General features: G+C 41.2%; 2 protein-coding genes across 2 annotated transcripts in view; one reads left to right on the top strand and one right to left on the bottom strand.

The window, feature by feature from the left end:
* The window catches only part of COA1 (cytochrome c oxidase assembly factor 1), a 222686-nt gene that overhangs the window by 140786 nt on the left and 71457 nt on the right, over positions 1-10443 (bottom strand). The gene's annotated exons all lie outside the window — the stretch shown is intronic.
* VOPP1 (VOPP1 WW domain binding protein) overlaps positions 1-10443 on the top strand; it is a 67663-nt gene that overhangs the window by 984 nt on the left and 56236 nt on the right. The window lies entirely within an intron of this gene.

The following is a 10443-nucleotide window of genomic DNA, read 5'->3' as shown; positions in this document are numbered from 1 at the left end:
TTTGTGGTGTGCAGGAGCTGGCTCCGTATCAGACCTCTGCACAGGGCTGCAAGCTGTTGAATGCTACCTTGTCTAAACGGTGGCAGGCTCTCTCCTAGGGAAGCAAACCGGCTCCTGGGAATGTGCGAATTTCCAGCGGGGTTAGGGTGGAAGATGTGTCTATTTTTGGAGCGCTATCCTTCTGTGGACAAAATGAGTATCGCGAGGCAGGCGTTGCCGGCGCTACCTCAGAATGAGCGATGGAGATTAAGAGCAATGCGTTGAAACTTCCTAGAAAGCCCTGGTGCAGCTCTGATAGTTACAGCAAACAGACAAAGCAAAATAATAAAAAAAAGAAGCTTTTTCTTGGGGAGGTGCAGGGTTCGTGCTGTGAAATTATGTCACAGAGCTGGAAAAGTAGCTCCCTTTTTAGTAGGAAAATCCACGTATGTTTTGAGGAAGTGAGTGGAGGCAGGGAGCTCCCTATCATGCTTTGTTTGAACCTCAGGGTTAAATTCGGGACATATTAAGGAGTGTCAATAACAAACACGAGGCAGGTTTGATGTGGGCACATTGCCATGTTAAGTGTCCCTTGTCACTTTGCCTTGTCAATTTGCCAGGGCACTTCCGTCTTCCTTATCCCTAGGACACTTTCCAGGCAGCGCGTTTGCCTGACTTTGAAAACGCCCATAGGCTTGTCTTCAATGCGTTTTTGAACCCCTGCTTCTTTGGAGACTGTCCAGCTGAAGGTTTTGGAGTGCTGGAGAGCAGAGCTGTTTTTGTGATGGAACARTTTAAACAGAAAATGAATTAATTCTATATTTTTAAAAATACAGTGTAATTGGAAACCTTAGCTTGAGCAGTATTGTGTTCAAAAAGGGATATAATTCATAAAAATTACGTTTTCTTTAGGCCACCTATGCAGTGGGCAACGAACTAGAAATATTTCCTCTATGTTATTATCACACCATTATTATCACACCAAAACAATAGATTTTAAAAATCATCATCTAATGTAAATAAATGTAACTCTCTTAAAGTTAATTGGGCTATACTGTGTTACTCCGTTCATAAACCTGGCCCACTGCCTGGCTTGTGGTTGCTCCTTGATGCTACAGAAGCGCTCTGAAAAATACGAATGGCAAAATGTTAATTCAGTGAAAAAGACAGTGGAATTCCCCAGAGGAAATTGTTCATCTGAAAACGTGAAAGACTGCACTTTCGGGATCTGTTTGATTAGATATCTTTGCTCTGGTAATGCACGTTCTGTTCAGAACGATCCTGTGTGCCTGGAAGAGTAATTTGCATAAATCCTCTTTGGCTGTAACCCATGTTGGTGCTATTTAAGCTTTTATACTGTTTTTAATTGTATTTTTCCTTTTAATCTAGAATATTTGTTTTGCCATCTGGGTTTGTGGATTTTTCCTTCCCTCCTCCCCCAAGTGCTTAGGATACTTTTATGAATGTGATACTATGTAAATTAAAAAGCATTGTTATAGCTTGCGCTCTACATGATAAAAGGCACAGAAACAGAACACTGGGAATTTAAATAATCAGCTATCTCTGATTCAGTTAGGAAGGCTTTTTGGGTATTTTAAACTTTTGCTGTTTTCTACACTAAGTTGCGTATTGATTGTTATCTGAAATTGCATTATTACAATTAAAAAATATATTTGCAGCTTCCACGTGATCTTAGTCAATATTTAACATAGTGTGATCTGGGAATACATTTTTGTTCAGAGTTTTGCAAAAGACTTTGAGTATTATTCAAATGGAGGAAAAAATACCCCCACAAACCAAAAAAAGCCATTTAGAATTGATCCCCTTTGGAACAATTTAGTAGTTTACTGATGTTTTAAGTTCTCTTTGCTTAAATCACTCAAAATAGTTGTTGTAAGGCATTCATATATCTTGTATCCATGCATATTCTAAGACAATACTTGTGTTTATACAGATGAAAAGAATACAGCTCCTTACGACGAAGCATAAATCATACTCAAGCCCATGTATAAGTTTAGATGTTTGGCATGTTTCTTTGTAACTTTCAAATTAAACTTTAGTTAGTAATTAACTGCACAGCACTCTGGTGTGAAAGTTTTTGTTATTTCTAATTTGAAGGAAGAAGATGAGAAAGAGGGTTTGGGGGGGGGGACAAAGAAGCTGTAGAAGAGTTTGAAGTGCATTAATTATGGAAGCTCTCCGAAAGCTTTAGTGGTAGGGAAAAAGAATTAATTCCAAGTTTCCTTGTTTGACAGAGGTTTTCCACCATAAACATGAAGACTTTTATAACACTAGTCATTCTTATCTCCCCACAGTGCAAATAGGAATACAGTGATCAGAGCTGGATGGTTACTGGCAAGGCTGGAACCAACTGCCAAAGCATCCGTGTCTGGCAGAGGGCACTGCCTGTGTTGCAGGGCTAGTAAAGGTGTTTTATAGGTAGTGCTTGCTCAGCTAGGTTCTAGCAGTAGTTTGTTGGGTAGCCTCAACTTTCAAAACTGTGCAGTAATTTTAAATACCTGAACTTCTAGTTTGCCAATATAGCTTGTCAAAAGGAACCTAGGAACTAATGTAAGTGCCTGCATATCTTTTTAAAGACAAGCTTTTTAGTGTCATATGTTAAGATATGTGGAGGCTTGTGGAGGTCACTGTTACTAGTGTAAGAAGTGGGTGAGCATTCTGCCATAAGGGATTCAGTCTGTCTATAGGAAATTTAGATGGCCGCTTTTAGAAATGTTTTGGAAATATTTCTACACACTCAGTTTCCCATTATTAAAATTACGATGTCTATGCTGATACAAATATTGATAGCTAGGTGGCTGGGAAAAGCTAATCAGTATARTTCTGTTCTTGTTAATTTGTCAAATGAAAGGTAATGTGAAAGAGTAAAATGCCTTTTTTTAAAGACCAAAGGAATGGACATGTAATATGCACTGCAAAATGTTTTAACTTTAAATAAAATCCAAACATGTTTGACACTGTCATGCAAGATTTATTTAAATAAAAGCAAAGTTGGTTACCTGCTTCCCAGTTTAGTAACTGCTGGGTGGGTTTATTATTATTTTTATAAAAGGACTTCAGCTAGATGGATTCTAGCATATAAGATGAACCTAAAATCTCACTCCATTCTTTAGATTTCTTTTCCTCTCTTGTGGGAACAAGTACATTAAGACAGTCAGGAAAACCAGTCTTAAAAAAATCTTTTGATCTGGGGATAGGGTTCAAGAAGTTGTGGGCTTTTTTTCCATAATTCCTCCTCCACCTCCCCCCCCCATTTATGGTAAATTTTATTTGTCCATTAACCATTGGTGTTTCCTTTACATGCATATTACAGGAACATGTGTGCCCTTCTGTGTACGAGCGCACACACACACAGAGGTTCTCTCTGTAACATGCGTCTCCATGACTGACTTGGCCTACTAATGGACTGCAGAAATTTTAACTTTGGTGAGTGTTGTGTCAGAGAGTGGTGAGAACAACAATCCTGTCCTTACACTGTGGGGAAAAGGCTGTTAGGAAGCTTTTCTTCCTCCTGCAGGAGGACATGGCAATACTTGTATTTCTGCAAGGATRTTGTTGCTGTAGATGTGTCCCTATACCCTCTTCCCACCTGTTAAGTTTTCATTACTTATGGGCTCAGCAGCCTGAAAACAACTTTTGTCTCTTACACTCTTGCTGTCTGTTGGAAAGTAGCTATTGCATTGCTGAGTGAAGCCAGGGAAGAGCTTAGTGTGATTTATTGTTTTGTGATCCAACGAGTACTGGCAAATCTCCCTTGTTTCTTGACAGCAGTGAGCTGGGCTGTGATTTCCAGGTAGCAGGATCAAGGTTGCATGGTTTTCTCCCTTGTTCCGGGTGATGAKGAGGAGGATTCATTGCCACTGCAGCAAGGAGACCTGCAGGAAGGGAAAGACGGATGAGCCACTTCTGCATTCTTTAAGAGGAGACAGGAATACTCACACAGCGTGTGTGTGTGTGTGTGTGTTTGTTTGTTCTTGTCTTTTGACATTGAAAGAAGCATATAAYACTTGTTTATATATATTTTTTTTAATGTTTAGCACCTTCCATCGTGCTTTCTCTATAAAAATGAAATTTCTCGACTCTTGATTTCAGTGCTTTCCCTTCAGCTCGTGCAGATGTCTATAAGGATATGTTAAACTTGACCAAAGTTTGCCCTCATACTTAGCTGCTATTTTTAAATGGATTTAGCTGAAAGTCGAAGCAGGCTCCAAGGAAACTCCTGCCTTAGTTTAATAAAAATTTATTTTGATTGACTCCAATAAGAAGAGGCTTAGGAAAACTGGAGTAAGCGTACCCACATACAGGTTTATCTGTGTAGGCTACGTTTACCAGTAAGAAGAGATTACTGTTTCAGCTTATGCTACAGAAGCAAAAAGAAAATGTTCTCATTTCTTGCTGAGAAGGTAGCTGCATCTATGCTCCTAATCTGTTGTGATATAAATTGAAATAGGTTTGTGTAAAAACATTGCAGAAGGCTTGCATGTGCTTGCAGGCCTAATTTTTGAARGTGCCACATAGCTTTGTATTCTCAGCAGTGTAGCTGTTTCCACCATTTTTGTGCTTTGCTGAAGTCTTTGCTGTTGAAATCTTATAAAGATTTATTATGGCAAATAAAAACACTCTTCTGACTAATTAGGAGCAAAACTTTTCCAAAATGATCTTTTGGGGGCAACAGATCATAGATCTGTGTGAGGATTGGGGACCCACGCCAAAATCATGGGTTTTAAAGATCACTTGCAAGGAAGGAGAAAGATGAGGTCTTAAATAGCGGATATTATTGCTTTCCTGACATTCATAAGGTAATACACAAGTGGAAATACTGTTGAGGTCATGAGACGAGAGTCTGCTTTTATTGAATTCCTTTTTTTGAGAATAAGGTGTCTTGACAGTTTGCTCATGTATTAAGTGGAAAAGTTTTCACTCCTCAATAAAAATGTCTTTCTATTCCTTTGTGTATCCAGATTGAGTTAAATAGGTGTTAACTGAGTCCATGTCTTAAATACCTTGACTAAAAATCTCTTCCTCTTTCTCAATGACTCAGCTTTCTATCTGGTAGATTTTTAGAAGAACAGAAATTAGCAAGAAATGGTTTCTAGTCTGCATCTAATCTAATGTAACGATGAGCTATTTCTGAAAGGGGTAGTTCCTAACCCCTCGCCTGCTAGCTGTGTGCTCCTACAGATCTAGTTACCATGTAGCTGCAGAAGGATTGGTTCAACCTACTAATGTGATGGAAAACTCAGCCACCAAAGAGGGGTTCGGGAAAAAACAAGCGAAGGTAGTTCTCTGTTGGTCCATCAGAGGCTTGTGCAGCGGGAGCATCACTAAATTTTCCTGCAAAGGGAGGAAACATATGACTTAGAGTGGGGCAGCCTGTTTCAGGAACATACTTGTTATTTTAACTTGTTATGTGTCACCTCTGATCAGAGTTACAGGACAGTCAATACCTGCATTTGTGGTGCTGTGTAAGGAGCAGCAGAGCTTTTCCACACACCATAAAAAGTGCAAACCAGCAAAGTCTGTCTATTATTTTCCACTGTAAGGCATCTTTAAATAAGACTATCTTTTCCAGAAAATGTTCTGATGTTTTCCCACATTGCTTGCCAAGTGTCCATCACAGCAGAAGTTCTCAACCCTGAGCTAATGACCTCTCATGGCCTTTTTCTTCTGCGGGGTGGGAGAGGAGTTGTGGCTAGGCAGTATATCCATAGGAGATGGTCCAACAGCAGTCACGGCACTGAAAGGACTGTAGTTTTTGAATCCCTCTGGTTGGCAAGCGTGCTCCCAGCATGCTGCAAGCATACCATGGGTCGGTCTCTCTCTCTCTCATCTGGAGGCTCGTTAAGGACATTAAGTTTCAAAGAGAAAACCTTGGCTAGATTCCTTCTATCTGAAGTGACTGTGGAAGGCAGCAGGCAAAATGAACTGTAGGACCCATCCTGTAGCACTGCGTGCTGACCTGGGTTGATGCTCTACACAGCTGCTGGGAAGCCATGGGTGCAGGTGCTGCCCCGCTGCGTACAGCACTGACCCTACGTCTGAGCGCACCCGTGCTTGTTGTTTGTCATTCAGGTGGTTTTACAGATGTCTGTTCCCACTTTTTAGTGGCCAACCCCAAAGCCTGCTTAAGTATGTTTCCCCATTACAAAAAGGAAAACCGAGGGAAGCTTCATAGTTTTCTTTATTCATACAACAATTTAGTGACAGCCTTCATGGGAACTGAGGTCTCCCGGTCACTAATGTGTCTGGCCACTGGGTAAAACTGCTGCTGTTTTGGAGGAGAGCATTAATGAAGAAGTGATTTGGGCCTTAGGTTCAAGGTTTGATGACAGTGGAAAACAGTCATTTTTTAAGCCTGCTCGAGCACAGCACCAGAAGCATGCCGTTACTGATATATGTCCTGACTCTGACCTCAGCTGTACTATAGCTCTCTGTAAGCAGCTTTTTCTTTTCCTGAGAAAGTAGGAAAAAATAAATCTGTTTATGAATTTCTGCAGAAGACTGCTTGTTTGATTTGACAGCTGAAGCGTCCTTGGGAACAATTTCATCTTTACCTTTTTTGATTTTCCTTTTTTTCTTTTTAGTCCTGTGCTGCAGGTAAAAAGCACCTCCAACTCTGAGATTTTTCAAATGATAGTATGCTGGTTAGCTTGCTCTCTGGCTTCTGGTGTTGAGCATCATGCAACTAAATAGCTCACCACAGCTTTAACGGTAAATCCTTCCTTCTCAGATCTTGCATTAGTAGAGTTAAGAAGTTAGCTTGGACCTAAAGTGTTGTGGTCCATACCTGCACGAGCCTATCTTTCAAATACATTGACTTAAGTAAGTGCATTTATCATGTGTTACATCTCTGTAGTTATATGTATTCAGTCTATTTGAATATCCCCTTAGAAGGAGGAAGAACCAGAGAACCCTGAGGTTAACATGTGTGGGAGGGTGGAAGGGGTCTCTGTGGCCAGAGCCCAAAGACCCCTGGCAGCATATTTCAGCCATCTGCCCTGCCACTAGGCTTCCACCCTGACCTGAGAGTATTTCATTAGGCTTGTTCATTTTCTTCTCAGAGCTCAGCTGTGCTGCAGCCCAAAGGAGGCTGATGCTTTTGTAGAGATATCCCACTTAGCTTGGATATTGTCAACAGTGTAGTTGCAGTAACAGGCTTCTGCTACCAGGTAGTTAAGAGCCCTTAGTGTATTTTGATCTCTCAAGTTTCATCTTTAAGAACTTTTTCAAGGTATATACACTAGCAAAAATGTGCCAATGGCTGTAATAGCAAATGGATGCTTGTTTAAGTTGCTTCCAACCTGTTTTTTTGCTGGCATAATTATATTGATTAAAATATTTTTTTACACACTTGAATGACCTAGGTAGGCCAGTAAAATTCCCTGGTATATCCTGGCCTGGGTCTATATTTCTCCCTTTCTTGATAGGAGAGACATGTTCTCTAACTAAAAAGGTTCAGTTGTTTATTTGCTGGTTTTAGTACAATCCTTTAAGTGTGGACACAGTAGAGTGACATTAAATGCTCATAGTGCACAGTGCGTACTATTTGGGGATGACAGTGTGATAAAGGAGACAATATAATGATCTCTACCTGATGAGCTGTCCAGGTATAACCTTTGTTTTATTTTACTTTTATGAAATCCCTTAACTGAAGTGGATAGACCTATAGAGAGAGGAAAAAAAAAAGTAAACTTGGCCTGAAAATTCCTTTCTGCCTTCCTTATAGTATTTCTGTAAAAGTGGAAAATCAGTGCAGACACTTCTCTTTGTAGCTGGTGACTTTAAGTATGCTTTATCTGTTGATGCAAGAAGTGGGTAGGATGAGTCAAGCAAGTGTTTTCTTTCATTTGTGCCCCTCAGGGAAAAATGTATTGCTCATCACTAAAGATAATTATCTCAATACTGGTATAAGTGAGATCCAGAAAGTCACTGTTGGTTCTCCTATAGTTTGAATTCTCGGCTCTGATCTGTACTTTCCTCTGCGGTCGGAGCTGTAGGTTCAAACTATTGCAGGAAGGGCAGCAGGTTTAAAATTTTGCCTTCATCTATTCAGTGCCATTGAGTTTATCGTCCAGAGCAGAGGAGAAAGCTTTTCTCTTAAAATACTGCTTTCAAATTGTCAGCCAGTTGTCTAGGCTGAAGAAATGGGGGRAGTGTAGAAGCTTCAAATCCTCTCTTACAGGGTTTTCTTTTTCTGTTATTTTAAGGCTGATATGAACTATTCCTATTTTGAGGACTGCCTTGTGTATCCCAAACAAATATGTATGGTAAGAATCACAATTTTCAATGGCCTGGAAAGTGATAGTGCTGAGTGACCTGCGAGTGCCAGGCTATCAGTAATGCTTACACTAGCGGGTGTCTGTGTGATTTTGTGCAGGAGCCTGGACTCTACTCTTGCTTCCACTTTTTGACTGAGGCAACTCATTTCTCCTATCAGTAATGTGGAAGTAATAACAGCATACGGGTTGGGTTAAACTTCGTCGTAACTGGGTCTTCCTGTATTTTGAGGAAAGCTATAAGTTGATGTTAAGTTGCTCTGTCTGTGTAGCTAAAACAACAGTAGTCTCTATTCCCCAAATCATGCACTGTCTCTACATAAAGCAGAAGCACATCCTGCCATACTCAGTACCAGGGGTTTGCCTGCCTGGTGTTGGGGATGGCAGTGAATAAGTGCCAGATACTACCAGTTGCATAAACTTGAGCAAATGCTAAGGCAATGACCACTGCATTTGAGTGCCGATTGAAAGAAGTCTGGAGTCAAAGTTATTATTTTGTTCCATCTGCTGTTGTTCTGTCCCTCTGGTATTTAGAGAAAAAGGACTTTGTTGTTTCATGTTGATGTGTTGTTGTCGAGGGTTTCAGGTTTTAGGGTTTGTTTTTTTTTTTTTCCTTAATGGCAACAGTGTGCAGCCAACTGAATTTTGACTAAATTCCAAACTTCAAATGAGCTCATGGTAAAATACTTGCAGGTGAAAAGGTCCAAGGAGTTGTATTTCGTGAAATCTCATACGCTTTTTTACATCTACTGCTTTAATTGTGTTTCTCGTCTCCTGCAGAGAGATGAGCTGCTGGCTGTTGATGCTGGTTTCTTAACGCTCTGGGCAAACATTAGTAATTGGGTCTTGCCACACCCTGTACAAGGTACCCTTTTTGTAGATGTTCACAGTACTGCTATAAGGCACTGGATTAAATTCTGAAGATGCTGTAGGAAATGCATTAGAGTATGCTYAAAATCTTGTGACAAGAGAACTTTTCCTGACTGAGTATATTGACTCACGTTATGAGCATGTGAGCAACGGTTGCAAGAGGCCCTGCAGGAATTGATCTCCTTTGCTGCTTTGCCCGGTGATTCCCATGCGCAGGAGCTGCAGGCCTGACTGTGGTCCAAATCCAAGGGCATTTGTATTAAGCTTACTTTAATTCTGTCATAATCTTGACCTCCTATTTGTATTAAAGCCCTACCCTAATCCTAGGCCCCATCCAAAGTCCATTAAAAGTCGATGGAGACGTTCTACTTGAGCCTAACAAGCTTTGGGCCTCCCAGGAGGCACCGTGCTCCTTTCCAAATCCCATCGTCTTCAGTACCAATCATGGATACTGTGCATCCCAGCCTGTTGGAGGTGCAGGTCATCTCTGCTCCATGCAATTTCTAAAGCTGTGGGTGCCTGCCGGGATGCTGGGTTTAATGCACATCTTCACTTAAGGCAGTTTCGAAGCGCTTGGTTGTCACGAGTTGGTGCACGTTGCTGCACTCTCCTCTACCTAAGGTAGCCAGGGAACCTGAAGTGCAGCCCTCCTTCAGGAGTTATTTTAAAGGGCTGTGTGCTCCCTGGTTGTGGTTAATGTTGTAAAAGGAGGAGTGTATAGTAGTGATTATATAAAAGAGATTATGTAACCGAGTAATTCTGTAATCGCCTCTCTGGTAAATGCTAAGAATAGTTTGTGAATATGCATGTATTTCTGTGATATCCATCCGCGGTGATTAAGCGCTCTAAACTGTGGGTGTCCGGTCGAAGCACAGGGTGAAATGCTTAGTGTCTGATTAAACTGTATTTACACATAGATTGCAGTGCTGTGCTCGATGGTGTGCGTGGCGCTCTGGCAGGACATTTCAGTTAGGTTTTCCTTTTCCGGTCGTGCAGCATGACTGTGTCACCTCCAGCTGAGGTACAGTAAAGCCTTTGGACTTTTGACTGTAAGTTACTCCGAGTTTGTTTGATTAACCTGTACGGTGCTGCTAATTCTGCCCGTCATTCACGTGGCATCTAATGTGCAGACGTAACGGCTGGTGGGAAAGGGGACACGTTTTGTTTCTCAGCGAACTGGGACCCTTTTTACTTTCTTACCTTTCCCAGGATTTCAGTTTCTTCCTCCCCCTCCCCTCGCCCCCGTGCTGAAATTGCCAGCACATGCCTCGAGGTATCTGGCACATTAAGGACTGGA

Source organism: Rhea americana, unplaced genomic scaffold, assembly GCF_003343005.1.
Source record: "Rhea americana isolate MKP2758 unplaced genomic scaffold, rheAme1 scaffold_62, whole genome shotgun sequence".
Classification (NCBI taxonomy): domain Eukaryota; kingdom Metazoa; phylum Chordata; class Aves; order Rheiformes; family Rheidae; genus Rhea; species Rhea americana.
The sequence above is the reverse complement of the archived record's forward strand: the minus strand, read 5'-3'. Positions and strand labels throughout refer to the sequence as shown.